We start from the raw sequence: 26,859 nt of genomic DNA, 5'->3' as shown, positions 1-26,859 counted from the left end.
CCTTGAAGTCTTTCTGTTTATCACACCATGTTCAATTACTCCATGTCCTTCATCGCCAGGTTCATTTCTATTCTTCCACGAAGCAGAACAGGAGCTCTTTGAGTGTTTGTCATTGCTTTCTGCCTTGAGTTTTCTAAATGTTCTTTTTCTTTCTTTATTTTGGTAATAACTACTATTTAAAAACCTCATTATAATAGTTATGTACATGGCTATGCTAGTTTGTAATCACCTCAAGAACATGATCAATATTTGTTTTTTCTATATTTTATTTTATTTTATATTGAGACAGAGTATCACTCTGTCACCCAGTCTGGAGTGCAGTGGCACGATCTCGGCTCACTGCAAGCTCTACTTCCCGGGTTCTCGCCATTCTCCTGCCTCAGCCTCCCGAGCAGGTGGGACTACGGGCGCCCGCCACCACACCCAGCTAATTTTTTTTTTTTTTTTTTTTTTTGTATTTTTTAGTAGAGACAGGGTTTCACCGTGTTAGCTAGGGTGGTCTCGATCTCCTGACCTCATGATCTGCCCGCCTCAGCCTCCCAAAGTGCTGGGATTACAGGCGTGAGCCACCTCGCCTGCCCCTTGTTTTTTCTTTAAATTAAGGCTCCTTCTCTCCCTCCTCTCTCATCCCTAGCCATGCCATGCATATGGTGGTATTAAATAAAGAAATATTTGTTCAATGAAAAAAAAAAATGCTTTTAGGTGATACAAACAAACATGGAAATATTTTGAGAATAATTGAAAGCAGAGAATTGAAGTTTGGGGGAGAAAAGAGGGGGACCTCTAACTGGGTAAAACGTGTAAGTGGACATTTTTGCAGTCTGACATCTAGTAAGATAAAGGTCATTAATTAGGCAAAGGACACTGTGGCCATGGATCAACCAGCACTCTCACTTATCAAAGAAGGGTTCAGCGAGTCTTGAATAAGAGGAATTGTCATCAGGTCAAATTGTTCCAGTATGTTCTGGGGTGTTCTTGTTTGAAGTCATCATTCTTGGAGATAAAACTGGCAAATCCTACATTTAAAGAAAAAGGTAGGGTTATTACAAGCTATGTGGTGTTTCTCTTGAGGCTGCCTCCCCAAATGGACTAGCGTCTGAAGAAGCTCAATTATTCTGTGCACAGTGGTAATCCCTTATTCTTGGAGGATAGTTGCCAAGACCCCCAGTGAATGCCTGAAACCATGGATAGTATCAAACTCTATATACAGATTTTTCCTACCGATAAATGCCCATGATAAAGTTTGGTGTATAAATTAAGCACAGTAAGATATTAACATCAATAATAACAAAATAGAACAAACATAACAATATACTGTACTAAAAGTTATGTGAATGGGGTCTCTCTTTCCTTTTCTCCCTTTTTCTCTCCCTCTCTCTTTCTCTCTCTCTCTCAAAATATGGTACTGTACTCACCCATTTTCTGACTGCAGTTGACCACAGGTAAATGAAATCTTGGAATGCGAAACCACAAATAAAGGCAACCACTGTATTCAAGTGCCACCAATAGTAATCAGAAGGGTGGAATTAACAAAATCATAGGCTTTAAAATCATGATGTCAGCACATAGGTTACTTTATCTAATTTGACTGTTCATCTAATCATATCAATTACCATAATCCAATCAGATGACTGTATCTAATAGATTGGGAGATCCTGTTTTAGTTTTGCATTTATAGATTGGATGAAATGATGGAGTAAATCTTTGTTTGGATTACTAACTTTGCTGACAGGTGAACAGGACAGCCACTTTGAGAGCTACAGCCTGACCTACACCCTCTCTTCCAGCCCCCACATCTCTCTGTTATCATAGGATGAGCACTTTTCACTGTATTGAAGTCTAATGGAGGAATTCTTCTTTCTACAATATATACTTTTCTAATGTTTGATTATTAAAATAATACATATGCACATATGCATTCCATTTTTGTACATTTCTGGAAATAATCTTATATGTTTTAAATGTTAGAGTAAATATTGAGCAATTAATGTGCATGTGTCATTTTAAGAAGGAAAAAATAGAATTTTTTTTTCTTTTTTTTTGAGACGGAATCTGGCTCTGTCACCCAGGCTGGAGTGCAGTGTCACTGGCTCGGCTCGCTGCGAGCTCCGCCTCCGGGGTTCGCGCCATTCTCCTGCCTCAGCCTCCCGCGTAGCTGGGACTACAGGCGCCCACCCCCACGCCTAGATAATTTTTAAAATATTTTTAGGACAGACGGGGTTTCACCGTGTTAGCCAGGAGATACCAATCGGTCTCCTGACCTCGTGATCTGCCCGCCTCGGCCTCCCAAAGTGCTGGGATTTTACAGGCGTGAGTCACTGCGCCCGGCAAAAAATAGAAAATGTTTTAAAGAAAGGAGCTCATTATCGGAAAATATTTATTTAGAAAAACCTAATTCTCAATTTATTAAATCATCGATTACTGCTTCCTCCTTTTGTAGACACCACATTTAGAAAAAGCCTGGACACTACCAGATAATAAAGTGTTTTTTTTTTTTTTCATTTTTTAAATTAATTTTACATATATGAATCAGAAATTCTGGTAAGCATGAAATATCTAGAGTTACCATTAAATTGCCGCAATTCCTGCCAACTGCAAGAAACAGTCTTATTCATAACACATATTATTGGTCAATAAGTGTTCGTTAAATCAAATGTTAGGATAGAAAAATAATAAGATTGCTAAAATGTGTTGATAGAAACAGTTAGTGTAATTTCTCTTAAAGAACCATTCTATCCGAGCAGCTATTTTAATTTAAACAGTACTCTTATTTTAATTTTATTTCAGAGTCCACAGTCAGCAGCCAGTTGTATTTTTTATGAACTAAAGACACAATGTGTATCCCACTTATTTTTTCATACTTAGCTCTATAGTGCTTTGTAAATAATTTATGCTTCTTTATGCATGTATGTATGGTTGATTCATTTGTTTGTCTACTTATTTTATCCATCCAAAGATCCTTCAGTGGTAGGCATGGCATTAGCACAGAACGGTCAGTAGAATAAGACTCAGCATATCCTACAGGAAAATAAGACAGATTTGTCCTAGAGGGACTCAAAGTTTAGCAAGGATCATGGTGGCTGAAATACAGTAGATCACAGTCTCACACTGTCATCCAGAGTGGAAGGCAGTGGCAGTCTCCACCTCCCAGCCTCAAGCAATCCTCCCACCTCAGCCTCCTAAGTAGCAGGGACTACAGGCAACAGCCAGTTGATGTTTGTATTTTTTATAGCGATGAGGTTTCACCATATTGCCCCGGTTGGTCTCAAACTTCTGGGCTCAAGAGATCATCCCACCTCAGTCTCCCAGTGCGTTGGGATTACAGGCATGAGCCACAGTGCTCTGACAAGTATTGCAGATATTAACTTGCATAAGGCTAACAACTTTATATGATAAACTTTTATTTATTTGCTTTTCCTTCTCAAGACTTGTTCCCGTAAGTAGTTAAGATAAAAATGAGATTAAACAGAAACATTAAGTATCCTCTACTTGGATCTATCACAGAGTAGTCATTTATTTTAAAAAATAGTTAGATTCTGGTAAATATTAAACGTATTAGCCTAATCAGCTACCTCTTACTCTAGTAAATAATTAACACTTCTCTTCGTGCTTACAGAAGGAAATGCCACAGCTCCTTTTGCTTGTAGAAAATCAATCTTCCATTGAGAAAGTGCCTTTTTAAAGTAAAACACTGCTTGCATTTGAATGGAATGGGGGCATCTTTAAGGAAACCTATTGCAGATTGGTTAAGGACTTGTGCTTTTCAGTCAAGACTTAATAACTATATACGTAGGCCGAAAGAACAACATGGGTTCTAGAGTTAAACTGAGGGCACAAAAGGGATACCGAGTTCCCAGACTCTTAAGGCCATTTAGGATATCAAGTTCTGAGAACAAATGTAATTTCAGGTCATGGTTAAAAACCCAAGAGTGGCATTCTTTCATTTAGCACTTCCCTTACCTGTTTTAACTCCTCAACTTTGTGAACTTCCTTCATTTATTGGCTCTTTTATCCCAGTCTAAACTGTTGTGTTCAGGGTTATATGTAAATATGTATGTGTGTGTACATATATAAATATATACTTATATTTTTAAATATATTAAAATTTTAAGTGACTTCTTGTCTCTTTCTATAACCAGATCTAGACTTGGAAATTAATTAATCACAGTTAAAATAATTTGTGCAAGGCATAATGCTTAGGGTACAACATGGATTCTTCTCACATAACCATTACAACTACTCTTTGTGGGTTGAAACAGTACATTCTCATCTACAGATGAAAAACTGGACTAGGCCAAGGTTTTAGAGGAAATCTATGATAGTGCTGATGATCTGAAATCTATTGCCATTGTTCACTTTAGCTGACAGTAATTTAAAGACAAACCATTGTTTGCTTTATAAAAGTGTATTCAATCTGGGCAAACTGATTGCAAAAAAAAGTAAAAAATAAAAATGGAAATAAATTTAAAGTGTGTCTAATTATTGGTACTTTGGTACTGCTTTCTTTATATATCAAGATAATACATGCTACCCCTTCTGGCTAGAATGCCCTTCCCTGCCAATACTTTACCAGGCTAAATTTCTTACTAATTTTTCAAGTCTTAGCTCAGGATTGCTTCCCTGAAGGAGACATCTGTGGAAGCCAGACTGGGTTAATTTCTTCCATAACACCCTGCACATAGCTGTTTCTTAAGTACTTTTAACTGTGGAAGAATTGGATATTGATTTCTTGTATGGTCAGCTCCTAACATAGACCTGTCATAGAATAAATATTTGTTGAATGAATGCATGATTGAGTTCCCTACATATCAAGTTGTTCTAAAACAGATTAGAATTATATATCAGGTATGCAAAGTGTTGCAGCTACAGATGAAGGAGTGAGAACATACTATATAGCAAAAAAGGATAGAGTTGATCCATGAGGCAAAATAGTTTGAAGAGATCAAATATGTTCATAGAAAAAAAGGATATATTTAGAAAGCTAAAAGAGCCCAAGAAAGACAATTGAACATGTAATTGCTGAGAGTATGCAGAGTAAAATGGAGATGAAGATGAAGTTAAACTGAAGATATTTCCTGGAGCAAATTCTGAATCCCCAAATTCCCTCTTCTTATGCAACCAGGTGTTTTGGAACTAACGTTGACTGTAGAGTTAAATTGTGTTCTTAACCTGTTCTGCAGCCAGAAGCAGATGTGATATTGTGTCTTTTATAGTAGTATGGAAATAATTATAAATATGCTAAACATCAGTTCACCAACTGCGTATTTTCTTACTTCATTAGAGAAGAAAATTACTCCATTTATAGAATGTTTCATTTCCTTTTCCACAGAGCTAATCACTAAAGCATAGGTCTTACTGACATGGCGATTATTTCGGAACAAGAAGAAGAAAGCTACATAGCACATTATCTAAATTACTGAATTCTTACAAAATCAAGGTAGAGGTCAGAAGTAGAATAGAATTTTTTTCCAGCTGTATAAGAAGACAAATATTATTAAGGTTTTTATACAATGATATTATGAGAAGATGTCAGGCCATAGAAAGTGACCTGGGCTTGATCTTCCTTATCTTCTCTATCTTGGACTCTTATCATGAGGACACTGAACAAAGTGATCTTGAAGGTCACCCTCACCTGTAAAATCTATGCGCTATCCTGCTTTTTGATATATCTTCCTCCAATTACTTGTCTTTTAGTTATTTTGTTGATCATCAGTGATCAACATCTATGATGGCCTAACACTCTCTAATCATTTAATTTGAATCCTTGTTAGCAGTTCCTGGGTGAGAATGGTTAAAAGAACAGGCTTTGGAAAGGTTGAATGGTACATTCACTGGAATTTGCCAATTTACCAACTATGTGAACTCGGTTAAGTTTCTCAACTTCTACTAGCCCAGATTTCCTCATTTGTACGTTGGGGTTAATGATAGAACCATGCTTATAGGGTTGTGGTAAGTATTAAATGAGATAATGCATGTAAAGTAGTAGTCATTTATTGACTAATAATAAGTATTATTTTTGTTAGTTTTGTGGGAAAATACGTTCAAAGTTTCAGATATTTGGATTTTTGTGTGTGAATTTCATTTATTTACTTGTTCTTTCCTATTATCCCTGAATAAAACAAGAGGTTACTTAAAAAATAAAATTCAGTGGGTCGATGACTGTAAGAAACACACAGGCAGTCTAATTGCTTTATACACCCTACAGTGTTTTTTTTAATGCCAAGACCCCAATTAACTTCAGCTGAATACCTGTGAAGTATACGTCTCTACTAATTATGGATAAAACAATTGGGTATGACACAAATGTATCATTGAATAAATCATGTTTTCTTCCAGTTGACTCAAATCCCTGGCAGCACATAGCCATAATAACAGGCAGGCATGTTGTTACTTTGCTTGTAAGGTGATTCCAAGATCTCGACCATCTGCTTTGAATGGCAAACTGTAGACACTCTCATAAATTAATGTGTGAACTTTGTTGCTTCGCTAAATTATGTTTATCCTGAACTGTATCTGTAGCTTCCTTTTTTTTTTCTGTGGAGATGGCTTGTATTAGTGATGTTATGCTGCAAAAGAAATTCTTCTAGGAGCAAACTATTTGTTGTTTTGGTAAAGGCAGTTCATGATCCTGAGACAATTTCATAGATAACATGAGTTTTATGAATTATTTCATTCACAGTTATGATTTCCTAAATAGGATATAAAATGTGAAATCCTGTAAAAAGTAGAAAACCAAAGTCACTTGTTCTCTATTTAGCATTAATGTCTGAGTTTGTTAAAGATTGGAACTAATATTACGAAAATTCTTTCTATGTACCGGGTACTATATATGTGTTATTTATTATTTACAACTACAACCATGGCCAGTTAGGTTGCTTACATTTTGAATGTATCGATGTTTATATTGACACTCAAAGAAATTAGGATAATCTATCCAAGATCACACAAGTACATAAGCAAGCATGCATTTGAACCCAGGTTAATTTTATTCCAGAATACGTGTTTCTAATATACAACAATGGCATATCATGGTATATTGGTGTTTCCATTATACCACAATGGCAAGTATTATGCACTCATGGAGGTCTATCATGGTCCCTGAAATCCAGACTTCCTGTAAGTGTAAATTTTACTGGATGTAAATTATGCATTCATCCTATAAAATGCATATGTATTAAATAACTCTGTAATATAGGGTTAAACACATAAAATAATCCTACAGTAAATTTTCAAAGAAAGAATGTAAGGAAAATCTGTGAAAAGAGATGTTTGATTCAAAAGTAGACAGCAGATTCAGAGTGGATCAAATGATGCTGATTAAGTGAAGAGACTTCCTATTCATTCATTGGATAACTGTCATTCCTTCATTTTCAGCCTTACTGCGTGACAATAATTGAGCTGGGTGCCAGGGGTACCAGAGTAATCAAAAGCTAGAATAGTCCTCATCCTGTAATTTCTTAGGATCTTATTGTGGAGATATATTAATAAATAAAATTATGAAATTACATATACTTACTGTGATCTGGGTTTTAATGGAAAAATATGAGGGACTATTGAAATTATAAAATGGAGATATGGACACGTATTTGCTACAAGAGAACTAATTTAAAATCATTATGAAAACACAAAAGAATTTTACCTATTATGTACATTTGAATATTCAGGTTTGTAATGAGGATGTAATAATGATATGGATAAATTCATATAATTGAGATTTTTTTTAATCCTTATAAATACAAATATTTTCCTAATTTCATTTGTGATTTATTAGAATGTTGAGATTATAGATTTTTTCTCTTTTTTGTTTTTTATTTTTAAAATATATGTGTAGTTACATGATATTTTTTAAGTAGATGTGAAATGATCTCACATATTAAGACATTTCCTAAGAACTCTGACTGAATCTTGGGAAACACTGTGGGGTGAATATGTGAGTATGTTGTGGGGGTGTAATTAATTTTTTTCTTTCTTGTTTTGGGCTAAATGAACTTTGTACTCCTAATATGCCTGATCTTCAGTTTTGAAGGTGAGGAGCTACAGCTGCAACTTAGCTGCAATGATCTCCTTTCATGGTTTCTGGCTCATAGACTTGATTAAAAGGAAAATTGAAAATGTATCCAACCTTGAATTAATGCCTACAAGATTAGGGCAAGGCTATGGAACTCAAACTTTCAAGACACTAGCTCGTTTCTGCTTTTGCAAAGTAATCAGAGTACAAAATAGAAATGAAAATTATTTCATTGATCATTTATTTGCAATCCTTTCAACCCAGGTTCAGATGCATTTTTGTGTGACAAGACATTTTCAGTGATATATCTTAAATTATATATGAACATATATATCTATGTATATATATACACACATACATGCAGTCATATGTGTGTGTGTATATATATAAAAAATGTTTTTTCTGGAATGACATAAATCTTAAAATATATTTTATCTTATCTTATTAGAAAAGATAATTTCCTTATCTTATTTCCTTATCTTATTAGAAAAGCAATACTGTAACATGTTTACTATAGGAAATTTTAATGCTATAAGTAAAAAGGAGACACTAATAACCATCTATAGTACCAAGGCATAAAGATAAACCATGTTTCTGTTTTTGTGCATGTCCTTCCAGTATTTATCCTATATATAAATATATATTCTACTATATATATACACAAATATATGTTCTATATATATACACACAATAAATATATATACGTGTATTTATTTTATAAGTATAAGGTAATATTTTATGATCTTTTCCTACTTATAATGATATTTTTCAGTATCTTTTAATGGCTATTTAACATTCTGCCATATCAGCATCCTATATTGATCAATTAATCCCTTAGGTTAGACATCCAATTATTTCCACTTTTTTGCTGTTACGTACAGTGCCATGATAAACTCCTTACAGAGAAATCTTGAAGTCCCAACTTGAAGATGGAGTTTTGATTTCACTGCGTAAATAACTTATAGAACTATATGGGCTAGAAAAAAGAATCCCCAAGTCTAATTCCCTTCCCTCTTTCCATATATGCACTCAAACCATCTTCAAACTGGCTTCTAGGGTAGCTTAAAAAATAAGCTGAATTACTTTAAATAATGTACATGACAACGGGACCTTAAATGAAAATTATATAACTACTGACTATATAATTTTGATTATTTTTTTCATATCGTTGCCAGGTGTAACTTAATTAAAAAAATACAAATACATTAAAGCCCATTTGCTCTTGAACATTCCATGATTACCTTGAAGTTATTACTACTGTATACACTAGATGTACTCTATACACTAGAAGATTGCAAAATGAAGACAGAACATAAGTGACAGAGCCTTTTAGAATGTTACTATTACTGGGATAATGATAAATGCTTTATGAATGCTAACTTCCTCTCTCCTCCAGCAAGTATGCATTCTCTCCTGTCTATGTCAGATTTCGTTTACCAGCATTACTGACTGAAAAGTAGTAGAATTACTTTTCTTTTATTGTTATTTTTTATGACTGTGAATGTAAATCTATTGTAAATTGCCCAACTGAAAAAGTAACATTGAAGAAGAAAACAAAGTAGGTTTTTTTTTTTGTTTTTTTTTGTTTTTTTTTTTTTTTATGTGTGTGTGACATTAAAGCACTGAAAGTTGATTAGCAGACTCTGCCTCACTTTGTTTACTCTTCCCTCATGGGGTTAATATATAGGGCCAGGGCTAATGAGTTAGTTATATGGCCAAATAATGATAGCCTGTGGCAAGAGGAACGGGAGTTGACGTCCTGACATTTATTTTCAAAATAGTTGAACATTTTCCAGGCACATTTTGTCGGTTCTACTGACAAAAGTTCTTCTGTTAGCCATCTAGACTAAAATTCTTCTCAACATGACATAATTGAGGATCCACCTTAAAACTTTGAAAAATAAAGATCTTTTCAAATTCAGATTGACTTTCTGACTCTCTCTGTTTTTACTTTGTGAAGACACTGAGCTTGAAATGAATGTAGTTCTTTTTGTGAGTATAAAAAAGTTGAAGAGCAAAGAATATCCTTTAGCAACTGCTGTTAAATAGATTGATATTTTAAAATTTGAAATAAAAGTGACTACATAAAATTGATTGTGTTTGTTCATGTCTTACAATTTTAATATGTAATATTTTGTACTGATAAACTAACAGCTGACAGAGAGGGTTATTTAAAAAAAAAAAAAGATCCCAGGTTTTAAGCCTAAGCAACCGACATTTTAGCTTAGCAAAGCTGTTAAGCATTTTAGATAGTGAACTGGAATAAAGGTTTTTCTGGAAGGGATAGCTTAGGGTGTACATGAGGACATCATAACAGAAGGGTCCAATAAAGTGTGCCACAGAAGATCAACGGCCTGTCCACTAGGCTGAAAGCCAAAGAAAGTCAATGAAGAACTTGGCATTAAGGAAGTCACGTGAGGCTTGGCATGGTAGCTCACACCTATAATCTCAGCACTTTGAGAGGCCAAGGTGGGAGGATTGCTTGAGCCCAGGAGTTTCAGACTAGCTTAGGCAACATGGCGAGACCCCGTCTCCACAAAAAATACAAAAATTAGTTGGGTGCAGTGGTTCATGCCTGTAGTTCCAGCTTCTTGGGAGGCTGAAGAGGGAGGATCCTTTAAGCCCAGGAGGTCGAAGCTGCCCTGCACTCCAGCCTGGGTGACAGATTAAGACCTTGTCTCACAAAAAAAAAAAAAAAAAAAAGAGAAGAAAGAAAGGAAAGAAAGAAAGAAAGAAAGAAAGAAAGAAAGAAAGAAAGAAAGAAAGAAAGAAAGAAAGAAAGAAAAGAAAAGAAAAGAAAAGAAAAGAAAAGAAAAGAAAAGAAAAGAGAAAAGAAAAGAAAAGAAAGAAAGGAAGGAAGGAAAGAGAAAGAAAGAGAGAGAGAGAGAAAGAAAGAAAGAGAAAGAAGAAAGAAAGAAAGAAAGAAAGAAAGAAAGAAAGAAAGAAAGAAAGAAAGAAAGAAAGAAAGAAAGAAAGAAAGAAAGAAAGAGAGAGAAAGGAAGGAAGGAAGGAAGGAAGGAAGGAAGGAAGGAAGGAAGGAAGGAAGGAAGGAAGGAAGGAAGGAAGGAAGGGAGAAAGAAAGAAAGAGAGAAAGAAAAAAGAAAGAGAAAGAGAGAAAGAAAGAAAGAAAAAGAAAGAAAGAAAGAAAGAAAGAAAGAAAGAAAGAAAGAAAGAAAGAAAGAAAGAGAAAAGAAAGAAAGAGAAAGAAACAAAGAAAGAAAGAAAATTGCATGGTCAAATTGTGAGGAGGGTGGTGGACTAAGGTGATAAAACCTAGAAAGAGAGATAAACTAAAATGCAATTAGAGCATTCTAGGTGAAAAAATAATCAAGGTTCTTACCATAGTTCCAAAAAGAAATAGATGGAATTTAGGGCTGTGTAGTTTAATTCTTTTTAAAAAATGAAAAAGAGTTGGGATTTGGAGGCACTTGAATTAAAATGAACATCTGACCCAAATAATTGAGTTGCATTGTGTAGAATGCAGACCCAATCTACACTGACATTTTGTTTTTAATCATATGACAAAAGCTCTTTTTTATATACATTTATTCTCTAAATTTACCCATAATCTTTACACTTTTGAAACTTGGAACAGAATTTGGATGATGTATTGTAATCCATCAACTTGGGACGAGATGGAGAAATTATACGTGTATTCGAATCTTTTCCTCACATACTATTTGACCATTTGCTTTCAATATAACTTTAGCATATTTACTTTATATGATTTAGTGAGCCATAATGTCTTCACCAGAAGAAAACTAAAACAAAATTAAAATTAAAAATATAATGTAATGACACCCAATTTCATCTTTTTCTGAATTGATGGTAGTGATTTATTATCTCAGTATTTTTGACACTGAAAGATATCTATAGCTACTTTTAAATTTTTTGTGTCCCTCTGAATTACTTTCAAAGCAAAGTCTTTTCCTAAGAAAGACCAGATGTGGATCTAGATCTAAATCTAGGTATGTCTTTGAAGAGTTCTCTATTTGGGCCCCTTCTCCTAATATCTAGCTCAGAGTAATGTCTCTGGGAAAGAATCAAGCTTGACAATTCCCATGGTGACATCATTCCTTCTCAAAAAACCTTTATGAAAAAAAGTGTCCTTGAAGCTAACTCCATGGTAAGTTTGGAAAAAAAACAGAGGTGGAGCTGCTTAAATAATGAAGCAAGGTCATCCTCTGTTTCCTTAGAAAATGTTTTTATTACTCTGAAAGGAACTTTGGAATTGAATCAGAAAATGAATTGCAGCCCCTCCCAGCTTAGAAGTTGTGTTTAGATTATTAAGAAGACTTAGCTAGTGTTAGTGAAATTAGAATGGGGAATATGCAGTGCCAGTTCAATATAAAATCTATATAAGTTGCCATAAGTAAATCATATATTAATACTTATTTGCATATCTTGTATGATTTATATATATTATATATATTATTAGAATAGCGACATTAGAAAGTGATCTAGCCTCAATAGTTGTGGAAGAATCAGATGCAGATTTTAGTATGAAATGATTTAATCATGTGTGCATTCTCAAAGTTTTGTTTTCCATATTCCCTCCTTATATTGTCCTAAATTGTTTGAAAAGTACATTATAATAAAATACAAAATAAAGTCACAGTAATACTATCAATTTAATTTTTCATTTCTAATTGTACTATGTTTGACATGTCATTATAGTTAATTTTTGTCAGACAAATGCACAGATAATAAAATGAATGCACTATTTTATGTTGCTTGTTAATACAAAAAAGTGAATTCATTGGAAAATATTCCAGATAATCAGAAACTAAAATAATAGGGGAAAAAGCCCCAGCTACTTGTAGAATTGTATATTTTCTGTCTCACTCATTATTTTTCCCTTTTGTTTTCAAATAATTGTTATCTTCTCAATGAATCTCATATTTTACTCCTGCTTTGAAAATTAGCTTTAGGCACATTCCAAAATAATTCTGGCACTTAGATAATCATTAACAAATGTTACCCAAGTCTGACCTTTCTGGCCAGACAGCCATCAAGGGATAATTTCTTTTTTTTTTTTTTTTTTTTTTTTTTTGAGATGGGGTCTTGCTCTGTCACCCAGGCTGAGTGCAGTAGCATGACCTCGGCTTACTGCAAGCTCTGCCTCCCGGGTTCATGCCATTCTCCTGCCTCAGCCTCCCAAGTAGCTGGGACTACAGCTGCCTGCCACCACACCCAGCTAATTTTTTTTCTGTATTTTTAGTAGAGATAAATATTTTCTGAGAATTCACCTTTTAAAGAGACTACATCCACCCTCAGGTACCTATACCCCTGGAACCTTTCTTTTTGTACAAACCTGTGTCCTTCTTTGCATTTCAAAATGAAATGATTTATGTTGATTTAAAGATTTTCTAAACGTTGGTACAACTATAGGCTTGATATAGTGAGTCTCTTTTGCCTATCACATATCCCCTAACCCTAAATCTAAAATGTGGATTTGAAATGTTTCCCAACACAGCATGAAGGTGGAAAAGGACATGTACCAGGAATTAGTCTTATTCACACAAATTCCCTGGCCATGTTTTGTGAACCTCAATTATGCTAGAACTGGTCTATTCCACTAAATTGAGCTCCTAGAGCACACAGGTCATGTCTTTTTTATTTCTTCAGAGTGTGTCTGCTTTGCACAAATTAGTTGCTCAACACAACTTGGCTCTGACTATCACTGCTGGTGAGTTTTCCTCATAGCCTTGTTTGTCAGATGATTGCATGGTTGTCTAACTGATTTCCTGGTTTCTAGGCTTTTTCTTTTCCAATTTAACTCACATAGCACTACTAAATTGGATGACTGCATTAATTATGTTACAGGGCTCTTGTTGGAATTTCACCTGATTTTTCATATTTCTTCTTAGCCTTTTATATATTGTTTAAAATTTTTAGTATGAGTGTGTAGTTTTATTTAGATATAATTAAGAAAAAAGCTGGTTTTATTCCAAAAAGATATTCAGATATTCGAAGGAACAAACGCCTACTCTAATAAAATAATTCTGAATATAACAGCATCTTTGGTTTCAAAAGGAATGTCATCAGTCTCTGCACTTGAATCTGCTGCTGTAAATGACCAAATATCAGTCCTTATGGGAAGGAGGAGACACCTTCACAGATACACATAAATAGACACACATAAAACTAATAGATGGATTTGTAGAAATGCACCTATATATCCATAACTAGACATGGTCTAAGCGATGTGTACCCCCGTACTGACAGTAGTTGTGTTGGTACAATGGGATAATTTAGCGTATTTGCATTTGTGTAGTTTTCTGAAGTGAGTTCATAGCTTTCATTAGAGTTTCAAACACATAGGTGATTGCCAAAATAGTAACATCTCCTTTTCTAGACAAACTTTCATCTCCAGATAGCTGGTCTTCCATCTTTATCTAGAAAAAAATTAACCATGTCCTAATCTTCTTGCCATTGCTGATGCTTAATCATCTTCCTTTCAATGTTCTCTTTCCTCTTTTCAACAGAAATCATTAAAATCTGATCCTTCTTTGAAGACTCAGATCATATTCTCCTCCTTCTCTTTTATGAATTACTGCCAAATCTCTTCTTCCTCTCAATTCTGACAGCATTAATTATTTCATTTTGTATTGATCATGTAATAATGCTTTGGTTTTATTTTTTATAATACATGGCATTTTCCCATCTAGATGGCCAACTCGCCATTGGTAGGAATTACCTCCTAATGAAGCCTCTAGCTGTGTTCCTTTCACATTTAAAGGTTTTCTAAACATTGGGACAACTAATAAACAATATTTGAGATATGATATGATTTCTCTAATCTGGTAAAGGAAAGAACACCTGTGACATCTGAAATACTTTTGCTAAGATAGGAGCACTTTATTCTCCAAGTATTGGAAAGAGTAAATGTTTAAACTCAATGTTTATGTTATCATTTTCCTCAGAACCAATAAGTTACCGGAGAAGGGTGTGTCTCTCACATCTGAGGACTTCACAGAAATATGCATGTTTAAGACTCAAGGTATGCAGATGTGCCAATAAGGTTTTAAGATAAATCACGTGAAAGAGCTTTTTAAAGAGTATCTTTAAGTGATTCCAGATAATAAAAAATTATGAAGACCAAGAATTTCAAATTCACCCTTATAAGTCCAAATGGAAAACATACTCTCTCTCACACTGCTGCCATAATATCATAAGAACATAAACCTTTAGGTGAGTGAACATATGTTTATAATTACTGTATAACACATAAGTAAACAAAACTATTCAATTAGCTAATGAGTCCTTCTAATTCTAAAATACAGCCTAACCTACAATTTCCACTTTACCACTGGGACCTGATCAAATGTAGTAGTTAAGAATGTGAGCTTTGGTTTCAGGGAAACAGGGTTTGAATTTTAAATCAACCAATTAATAGCTTTCAATGGGGCAAATAGATTAATCTCTCAAAACTTTACTTTCCTCATTTGTAAAATGGGCTTAAAATATTGCCGTATAGGATAATTAGAAAGATTAGAAAATATAACATATATGTGAAGCTCTTGCCTCAGTGCCAAGAAGTGACCATGCAATGAGTGCTATCTATTCTTATTAATATTACCAATCTTGTTTAAGTCTAATCAACTGCCTCTGTGCTGCGTATAATTGTTGAGTATGTGCAATCTGCCCTCTAAGTTTGACCACTGTGCCTCTCCAGCCTCTCACCTCTTTCACTGCTTGGTTGTCTGCATCTTCACCCTAATACTCATTGTTTCCCAAGCTCATCAGGCCTTCTATAGCATTTCATACTCTGTCTCCTCTTAATGGAACACCCCTTGCCTTTGACAGTCTTACTCTGCCCTTTAAGGGATTCTTTTTCTCAAGAAATCCTACCTTGACGGTGAACTCCACAAGATGCGTCAGCTTATTCATTCTTCTTTATGTTTCTGGTGCCTTACACAGTACCTGGCACAAGTAGATTGCAAAAAAATTTTGATTAAATTTTTAACTGAAAACAATGTCATTGTCCAAGGCACCATATGAGTTCAGAATCCCAAATTCTTCAGTCTCTCCTAGCATTTGAAACAACATAAGACTAAAATCCAGCAAAAGTAGTTTTTGAGTCAAATAGATGAATGTGTGTTCTTTGCTACCTATATAATTTGAGGCAAGTCATTTAAACCATCTTTCTGAATCTATAAACTGGGGCTATTTAAAGCTGTCTAATAGGATTGATGAAGGGAAGTAAAAGAAAGCGTGTAAAGTATTTAACACAGAGCTTGGGACATTCTAGGTATTTAATAAAATGATGTATTGTGCTATTGCTGTTATTGTTATTGTCATTTCTGTAAGATCGCTCTTATCAATATGCTCATCAATATCTTCATTATCAAATATTCTCACCATCAAGAATCAGGAAACCCATTGTAAAAGGACCAGAAATGGAAAATGTTAAAGCGTGGAGTCTGCCATTCCCTCTACATGGGAATTTAAGACACATGGAGAGATGCTAAACGGAAAGCGCAAAGGAATTGAGAAGTAGAGAGGAGGTATGCCTTGGTGACTGAGAACAATTAATAAGAGCAGGAGGTTGGAAAATGAAAGGCACAGTGTAAAATCAGTTAATTGTCTCCTGATGAGAGTGACTTTTACCTGGAAGCAACTAACGAATGTGAGATACAGTCAGAAAGATTAGATTGGAGTAAGACCTCGGAAGGTCTTGTACAGCAGGTTAAAATAATTAGAATCCACTGACATGATGAACAATCATTTAGAAAAATGATTTTATTAGTTTTCTATTTCTGCACAGTAACAGAAATAACTTAGTAGCTTAAAACAATACCCATTTATTATCTCACAGTTTTGTAAGATAGAATTCAGCACAGGGTGACAGGATTCTCTGCTCAGGGTCATATAAGGAGGAAGTCAAGGTCAGCTTGACCTTTATCTGTCAGTTGGGTTGGGCTCTTGTCGTGAGGCTTGGAAGAAGAATCTGCTTCCAAGTTCATTTAGGATGTTGGCTGACTTCAATTACTTGCAGCTATAGGACTAAGGTCTTGTTTCCTTCCTGGCTGTCATCTGGGGTTTATTTTCTGCTCCTAGAAGTCACCCACATTCCCTCTCTTATAGCTCCCTCCAACCTCCAGGGCAGCAGTACAGCAATGAGTCCTTCTTGTGCTTCCAATCTTTTTGACTTCCTGTTCTACCACCAGCCTGAGAAAACTCTGTGCTTTAAAGGGTTCATGTAATTAGATTATCCCACTTAGATAACCTTTCCTAATTACATCTCCCAAATCCCTTTTGCCATGTAAGGTAACATAATCACAGGAGTAACAATAGGACACTAAGGACGTGGAAGTCATCTGGAATTGTGCTTACCAGCCACGTGCAGCGGCTCAACCCTGTAATCCCAGTACTTTGGAGGGCCAAAGTGGGAAGATCACTTGAGCCCAGGAGTTTAAGATCAGCCTAGAAACATAGAAAGAACTGGTCTCTATAGAAATTTTTTAAAAATTAGCTGGGCATGGTGGCACACATCTGTAGTCCCAGATACTTAGGGGGCTGAGGTGGGAGGATTGATTGAGCCCATGAGTTAGAGGCTACAGTGAGCTGTAATCGTGCCACCGCAGTGCAGCCTGAGTGACAGACCAAGATCTTGCCTCTAAAATAAATAAATAAATAGATAAATAGATAAATCCATAAGAAGTCTTCTGCTTAGCTTACCACAATGATCCTTGCAATGACGTACAGGATTGTAAAAGAAAGTTCCTAAATGCTTGAGGACCACTCAGGAGCTGTTCTGGCAATTTGAGCTGAGGTGTTAAAAAATTCTAGTTTGTTAGTAATCACAGCTTGCTATGCACTATAGCTTGTTTATGATTTCAACTCATCAAATCTTCACAATGGCCTTATGACATAGGTGCTATTATTTTTCTTATTTAACAGTTGAAGACACTGAAGCTTAATGAGATGAGGAAATGTGCTCAACTTCATACAACTTGTATTTTATAGATCTGGGGTTTAGACCCAGAAAGACTGACTCTGGACCCCAGGCTCTCAACCATCATACCACCTGGCCTCCTTTTGTTGAAGGCTGAGGACCATGTGGCAAGCATGACGACAATATGATTGGCACCTTGGTTCTGTTGGAATCATCCTCGTATTACCAATCTCCACTCTGATTTACTTTGTGTATTATTAAACACCCACCACATATTGTTTTTGCTGGATTTTTTTTGATGAAATATAACTCATTCCATTTTCATAGCACTAGAATTTTCCCTATATTAGAAATAAGAAAACAGAGTTCAGTTATGTATCTTGTGTCTTGTTTCAGGTCTCAGAGCTATGGGGTAGCAGATGTAGACTTTGACCTCGAGTAACTTTAAAGGCTTTTTATTACACCGTATGATTAACCTCAGGATATCAGGCACAGCATGTTCAAAGCTCTGAGAAGCAGAAATATGTACTAGCAATAAGCATAGAAGCTGACACCACATTAATACTACCTGTATTTGAAGTCCAGTTATTCTTATTTGCCTGTTCTTTCTTGGCCTCAGTTTCCTAATTTTTAACAGAAGGATATGACCTGCTTTATGGTAACTCTGAAAATTAATGGGTCATTACAGATAAAACTCTCAGAACAGTACCTGGTACATAGTAAATACTAAAAAATTGTGAAATATTAGAAAAGTCTGGGAGAAATGCATGGTATAGACAACTATGAATTAGTTTTACCTGTTCTTTGTGTTATTTGCATGATTTAAAGTTGGTGGTACCAGGGAATAGGGACGGTTAAATGATATAGCGTAACAATGTTGCTCAGCGGGGCTATCTAATTAAGCTAGTGGTGAAGAGAAGCTTAATTGTGACTTGAATTTTGAAAACCTGGAGGGCATATAAAAGTAGCAGAAGGTAAGGGGGAAAGCACTGTATGTAGGTCACTTGTGAAAAGGATCATAGAAGGCGGTTTGAGCTCAGGACAAATGAAGTAGATTTTTTTGTTTGGAATGGGGAAGATAGTGAATAGTGTATCATAATTCTTGTCAGATTGTAAAGGCTGAAGCAATGAATACATTGAAGCAACTTATATCTTTGTATGTATTTGTTCATCCATCCAATTATTTATTCATTTGATAAATACTCATAGAGGTTCAAAGTACAAGATGTTATTCAAAACACCAAAGTTAATTATACATCTCGCCTTTAAAGAACTGATAAGCTAAAAGAGGAAACAAAACATGACAATACTTGTAATTGAAAGTGGAAAATTGCGTGAGTCATAAGTGAGGTGTGGATAAAATGCTAATAATGTTCACAAGACAAAGAGATTCCTTCAAGCGAGAGAAATTGGGAAAAGTTTGTGGGGATGACGGTAAATATCAAGGAGGGAAATTGATGAAGAGATGTTTGAAGTAGGAATTAAAAGGTGCACGGGGTTTTGCCTTGGCCCACCAATGTGTGAACAAACATGGACTTCATTAGAGAAATAACAGTGACAATGGAGGTTAAAAAGCACATGGGAGAGACATTTGGGGATAGAATTGATAGAAGTTGACAACAAAATGCATTTTTGGCATAAAGAGGAAAGAGAATTAAAAATTAACTAGAGTTTTGGCTTCAAGGACTAGGGAGTTGGTAAGATTAGCAGAAACACTGAATACAACAGTACATTGGTAGGGAAAGAAATGGATTTTTGTTTTGCACAAACTCTATTTTGCTTACTGGGTAGCCAAATTTGTCTAGAATGTAAGATAGCCTGGTGGAATTGGTTTTGCTGGCAGAACGTGTAGCTACTGCCTGATGCACGAGGAGAGGAGTCACCTGACCTCTAGATTGGCTCTAGACCAGCAGTTTTCATCTGCGTTCTGTAAGCAGTTTAGTTATGTAGCAGTGCCTCAGAGGTATGATAGCCATGCAGTTAATAAAGGTGAAAGGGGAAGCTATTTATAACTATGCCAGAACAACTGGTGTAAACCGGGACTACCTTGGAGCAACGGGGCTCCAGGTTTATACTCTATTCAGAGACCACAGGAGGAGGATGGGGATAACGAGACAGAGGCAGCTATTCCTGCAGGGATTCAAATCCTCTGCCTCAACCAGAGCAGCTCTTCTTTCATGTTTTGTATGGGTGATGGTTCTGCAAAAAAAAAACATAATTTGAGAAATGGTTTAGATTACTATAAGAAAAGTTGAAAACCATTGGCCTAGGCAATAGTTTAAGGTTCACAAACAAAAAGGTAGAAATGGAGGATGTCTGTTTTTCTGGGGAAAACAGAAAAGGACTGCTTTTTTTTGGTCCCCCTCTAGCTCACAAGGAAAGAAGTGTTAAAATATTGTGGTAGCACATGTCCTTTTTAAATCACAACTATATTTTTAAACAAACCATTTGTTGGTGATGCAACTGTAAAAGGTATCTAAAATTATCATGTCTATATTTGATTCATAAAATTGCATGTTATAAACAAATGAATAGATTCTTCTAGACTGTTTAAAATTCACTTGTGAGTTGTGACTTTGTAAGCCAGGTTTCATCCTGGATCACATTTTTTTATATAACGCTGTGAAAATGAACAATTTTAATAATAGCAGCAAATGTGGTGTTATAATCAGTTGCTGAAGAGCATAAGGTTTCCTTTTATAGTTCACTCGTGTTGAAAGGGAAAAATATATCCATGTAATATGTGAATGCCAATACAAAGACCTTGAAAAATCCATAATATGTAAGAACTAAATATTCCATAAAAATAAGCAATGAAAAATTATGCTCTAGATCACTATTAAATTCTGATTTTAAAAATTTAATTCCCAGACTTTATTTTTCCTATATTCAATTTCATTGAAAATCTGAACTTCACACCGGGAAATACGATATTTTCACTTGGGTCATTTAAAAAAGTTTTTAGATTAATTATATTTGGTGGCATGACCGATGAAGTGCTACAAATAATTTTATTAACTACTTTGGAGTTTTAAGTTGTAATTTTGTGTTTATGTTTAAAGAAAGTTAATTTAAAATTATGAGAATAATATTGTATATACTTCTCCTTCTCCTGTTGCTATTTTATCTTTTTCTTCTTTGAATATTTACTAAGTTTAGTATATATTTCTTTCTCAAGTCTCTCTTTGGTTTTCAAGTTAGGCAAAAAGATAAGTACCATTCCCTCAAATTGAGAGGCTATTTGTGACAGGAATTCTTTCTAGATCCATTTGGTGAAGAGTCTTTTTCTCAAAACTCCAATCCATGAGTCGATAATCTCTCAGAAGTATCAGCAGTCACAATGTTATATTTATTTGTTTATAAGACACTACCTACAGGTTTCAGAGTTAAGACACAGCCCCTGCCCCTGGGATGCACACAATTCTGTGGGAAGACAGAGAAGTTGAGAAACAAACAGGCAATTGCATATGATGGTAAGACTCATGATAGGTAAGGTTCCACAGAACAACAAACAGCGATCTCCTAACTTAGTATTAGGAAATAAAGGAAGACTGGGAAGGGAATGTCTGAGCTGAGTCCTGAAAAAGAGTGAAATTTCTACATAAAAATCCAAATAAATAGGGATTCAAGCATTTTAGTAAGTTCAGTCTCATGTTCATTCATTCTCACATCATTGGAAACGTGGAAGTGGAGAGTAGACTTTTTTGAGAAAAAAAAAAGTTCTCCTTAAGCAGCTGTCTCCACGCTGGAATCTGCCATACTGAGACAGCTACATTCTTATAGGAAGTAAAAGGAAGGGTAAGGACAATATTTTAATGGATCACACTTCAAGGAACATGAGATTGAGTAAAATACTCAAGTAGGGTCATGGCTTTAAAAGAAGTCAGAGGTCAGGCTGGGTGTAGTGGCTCATACCTATAATCCCAGCACTTTAGAAGGTTGAGTTGGGAAGACCACTTGAGCCCAGGAGCTGGAGACCAGCCCGGGCAACATAGTGCGACCTCATCTCTACAAATAATAAACAAAATTAGCTAGGCACGTGCTTGTTGTTCCAGCTACTCAGGAGGCTGAGGTGGGAGGATTGAACCTGAGAGGTCAAGGCTACAGTGAGCCAAAATCATGCTACTACACTCCAGCCAGGGCAACAGAGCAAGACCACATATTTTTTTTTTTTTTCTAGAAATCTTGTTTTAAATAAAAGGCAGAAAGACCCATTAACATTTCAATGCTTCTGTTTGGCTCTGATCAAATCCTTAAGACCATAATTACAAAGCCTGGCTGCCTGCAATAAAGGGGGAAGAAATATAGAAGCAGAACATGTACAATTTAACCTTCCGGTAAATTATTCTGCCTTTAAGAGCATGGTCCATGGGAAGGATAAACCGAAGGAGGTCAGTGCCAGTTAACAAAGTTGGGAAAGTGCCACGGTGCCCTGGGCATTTGTGGTCATCTGCACAATGCACGATATCATCTTGCAGCCTTTGGCAAGCCTGGTACAGGTCACCAATACTTGACATGCTGCTTCTTGAAAATGGTCTGCCTTTGGGGTTTTATACTTCATGTACTTGAAATCCCCAATGTCTTTATCTCTTTCAAATTGGCAGACTTTTGGTTTACCACTTTGGAATTACGTTCAAAGTTAGTCCATGTGTTCTCCAGGTGCCCTATATTTCAAAATCAGAGCTGGATTCTCCACATGCCCGTGGGTCAGCAGTATATACATCATTTCCCTACCGCCAAGGAGACCTGACTTTTTTCACCAGAATTGTTGTCATTGACTCTCGTTATTATTAATAGAATTTTTCACTCTATAGCAATTAAGGTTTTAAGGCTTTTTCACTCTATTATCACATCTGATCCTCATGAGAACCCTGAAAACTAGGACAAATGTTATTATCTATGCCCCCTATAACTATTGTCTTGATTAGAGCCCTTAAAAGCAGTAGACTCACTAAAGACTTGTTGATAGAAATTTAAGTTGCTAAAAACGTATTTCAGATAACTAGAATAAATTGTACCCAAAGCATTTATGTCTTATTTTAGCTGAGGACAAACTATTGCACAGTATCTGAGGCATTCACATATTAATCTATTCAGAACATTACAGAAATTGTCACAAGGTTTCTGAAGGACATTAGTTATACACTTCAGCCTGAATCAGATTACATGCCTTTGACGCCAGTTAAAATCTTCATGGCGCAGTTGTCCTCCATGTAACAAAAGGATCACTATGAACTTTTTTCTTGTTTCTTTTCTTTCCTACCCTCCCTAATTCCCCTCCTTCCTCCCTCCTCCCTCTCTCCCTTCTTTCTTCCTTTCATCTCTCATTCATTCATTTGTTCATTATTATGCTCTATTCTTTCCTTTCTTCTTTCTTTTCTTTCTTCCTTCTTACCCTTTCCCCTCAAACGTATATGAAAAACATCATTTTTTACTTCCAAAGGTCTAAAAAACCTAAGCAATAATAATCTCTAAAGAACTCATTTGCATTAATTTACTCAATAAAAAAAAATAACAAAACCTATACTTATATGCTTAGGACTTACTAGGGTAAAAGAATTTTAATTTATTGTTCACCTATTATGTGTCAGACATTGTGCTGAATTTTTTCATATATTATTTAAACCTCACAATCACCCTTTGAAATAGATATTACTGTACTCAATAAAACTAAATATATTTACTAATATCATATAACTGAAAATTAACAGAACCAGAATTAAAAATTGGTTCTTGAGGGACTCCAAAGTCAATACTTTTATCATTCCAGAAGTATGTGTTGAAAATGGTTAAATTCGAATTTGGAGTAGAATGATAGAACATAGAATGTTAGAATAGGAAATGACTTTAGAGGTCTCCTTGAATGTAAAATGCTGCACCTCTAAAATTCTCTGCCAAATTATTCTCCACTTTCTACTAAAACAGGTCTGGTGAGGTGTTGGATTATTTTCTTTCAAAGTTCTTCCTTGTTTTGAGCCAAATTATGTCTGTCTTTTTTCTCTGTCCCATCCTTTGACACTGGTTTTCTCCTGTGTGTAGATTGATCATATGACCTAGTTTTCCTGGGACAGTCTTTGTTTATATAGGTTTTTGTCCCTACAACAAGTTAATACTGCCCCCTGTAACTCTCAGCAATGCCCTATTTTAGATGACAAATTATATGTCTACCCACCTGTGAGGACACATAGATTTAATAGTTTTCCAAACATTTGAGGAAAGTCATCATGTCTCTCCTCTCCTCTGCAGGCTAAGTATTCCTGGTTGATGTTTGTCACAAATTACAAGTTTTCCCTCAGTCCCCTCACTACGTTGACCACAGTTGCCTGGACATTTCTATTTCAGATCTGTTTAACTTAGGCTTCATGGACCCTTGGGGAGTCCATGCAGAGAGTTTGAAATATTATGCGAAATGATGCATGTAAGAGCGTTATGTTTGTTTCCTGGGCCAGCTATAACAAATTACCACACTAGGCAGATTAAAAACTACAAAAATTTATTCTTTCACAGTCCTAGAGGCCAGGAGTCTGAAATCAAGGTGCTCGCAGGGTTGATTCCTTCTGGAAGCTTCAAAGGAAAATCAAATCCATGCCTCTCTTATAGCTTCTGGTGGCTTTTAGCAATCTTTCATGTTTCTTGGCTTGTGGCAGCACACTTTCAATCTCTGCCTCCATCTTTTCATGATGCTTTTCTCTGTGTCTCTGTTCCTTCTCCTTTGCGGTCTCTTTTGTGGACACTTGTTATTGGATTTATGGCCCAACTTAAATCCAGGATAACCTCATCTCAATATCCTTAAGTTAATTTTATCCGCAAAGATTTTATTTCCAAACAAAGTTATATTCACAGGTACTGGAGGTTAGAACTTGGATATATCTTTTGTGGGGGACATCATTCAACCCAATACAACATATATGTATTGTTCTGAAAAGTGGCCCATAGGTTTCCTCATACCATAGGCAAAAGTTTAATAATAATCATTAATCCAGATTGTCACTATCCTGAGTACAATATTCTAGGAATCCTTAAGAATAGTTTCTACTGAAGTTATGTTGCTTGGCACATAGTAGACAATAAATATTTCTTTCACAAGTGATTGAATTGAATGGTTTGATTATTTTAGAAGTTAATCACTTCTTCCTAAAAATTTCTAATGGCTGACAATGGTTATGTTATATTTATTTTTGAAGGGTGAATACTAATGATAATTCAAATCAAGTTGATTTATGATTATAACTACTTGGAGTCACCCACAGTTCAGGTAGTCAGCATAATAGGAGAATCCTCTTGGAAATGAGACTTCTTACTTTCTTTCTCTTATGGGCTTCAGGTGGAAATTGATGAGGATTAGGTTTCTATCCACAAAACATATCAGGTCTGTTGAAAATGACAGATTTCTGTGAGAACAAGACATCTAACTCTCTCTCTCTTTTTTTTTTTTGTTTTTTTGTTTTTTTTTCGCACCAGTCCTTGGTGCCTCTAAGTTTAGACCAGGGATGCTTTGCCCTGCATTATTCTTTTTCCTTCCTATGAGAAAAAGAACTTAGTGCAGCTATCCCTACTTTATGGCAAAAACCTAACCGAGTAAGGCATCACTCCTTTTGAGGGAGTTTTATAAAGTCTTTCAATTGACAGTTACACCCCAATTAACTCTATGCCACATGGGACATCTTCTTTTACATTAGATGTCCAATCGTGTGCTTCCAATATTCAAGATTCTTCTCTTACAATGGGACTGAATAGGGGCCTCATTTTAGCAATTTAATTCTATTGTTTTTCTCTTCTCACACTTAATAATTTATGCCTTCAGGAAAACCGGATTCTAGAAAATAGTTTCAGGTTTTTACCCCACAGCAGAAAATCAAGAAAGGTAGAAATAAGAAGGTATCAGCTGTTATAATCTCAGTTATAATAGAGGGATTCTTGCTGATTTCCTAGTAATATGTAAATAGAACTTCTTGGATTTTTTTCCCCATATCACCTTTCTTATTTTCTGCATAGCACTCCTTGAAGTCATCTATTCTTTTAAATTACTTATTTGGATAATGTCTCTCACCCTCCACCAGCACGTGAGCTCAGGCAAAAAGGGATCCTGTCTGTCTCGGTCATCCCCAGTGCCCTGAGCATAGTAGAACTTCGATGGAAATTTGGTGATAATGGAACATAAGGATAAACTCTTCACTGATTCATGGACTCCAAAAAGAGCCATCAAGGAAAAAGCCCCACATAATTATTTAGTAAAGTTCAAACAGATCCATAGGAGACCCAGCAGGTGGGGAAGGGGAAGGGATTCCACTTGCCAACCCATCCAAGGTTGTTAAGGAGCCTCTTCCTCTCCTATAGGTCTTCAGGAGAGGAGGACTTCCAGAGATGGGCCAGTTTTTAGCCTGAGGCCAAAGCATCCTTTGTCCACCAAGATGAGCTTTCTAATGGAGATAACACAGTATTTGGAGAACCAATTCATCTTACTTGATAACTAAAAATAAGTCATTATTATACAAAAAAAAAAAAGAAGAAATGCTACAAAGTTGGGAAGGGAGTTCTTGGTCTTGATTCTGACATTGCTACAAATAGATCTTAATTATCAGCTTTCCTTATAGTGTTCTTCCAGGTATTTGGCAGAAATGGGTCATGCCAATACAAACCCAGACTTTCCACACAGCTTCGGGATAATTACTGTACTCTCTGATATAAGAAACCTATGAGTTTGGCTCCTTCTCCAACAGCACACTTCTTTGTTTGTTTATATGTTTGCTGGTCACCTACTATGTACCCAGTAGCCTGCTAAGCACTGGGGCCTGCAACAAGGGACTGGGGCCACAGACTGCTCTCCCAGACCTGAGAGTCTAACAAGGATACTCTATGATTATGCAGGTAATTTAAACAGAGGATGATGACATCAGGGATGGAAGATATAACAGGTAGGATGGAAGACAAGATAAGAGGTGCCAACCTA

General features: G+C 35.6%; 1 long non-coding RNA gene across 1 annotated transcript in view; it reads right to left on the bottom strand.

Annotated features, from left to right (window-relative positions):
* Positions 1–456: 456 nt before the first annotated feature.
* The window catches only part of LOC105483763 (uncharacterized), a 49,911-nt gene continuing 23,508 nt past the window's right edge, over positions 457–26,859 (bottom strand). Inside the window, exons 3-4 of the long non-coding RNA XR_988571.3 lie at positions 15,863–15,934; positions 457–1,016 (exon numbers count right to left, since the gene is read on the bottom strand). This is a non-coding gene — a long non-coding RNA (uncharacterized lncRNA). The remainder of the gene's footprint in view (positions 1,017–15,862; positions 15,935–26,859) is intronic.

Source organism: Macaca nemestrina, chromosome 10 (assembly GCF_043159975.1).
Source record: "Macaca nemestrina isolate mMacNem1 chromosome 10, mMacNem.hap1, whole genome shotgun sequence".
NCBI classification, from domain to species: domain Eukaryota; kingdom Metazoa; phylum Chordata; class Mammalia; order Primates; family Cercopithecidae; genus Macaca; species Macaca nemestrina.
Note: the sequence above shows the minus strand (reverse complement) of the source record. Positions and strands in the feature narration are given on the sequence as shown.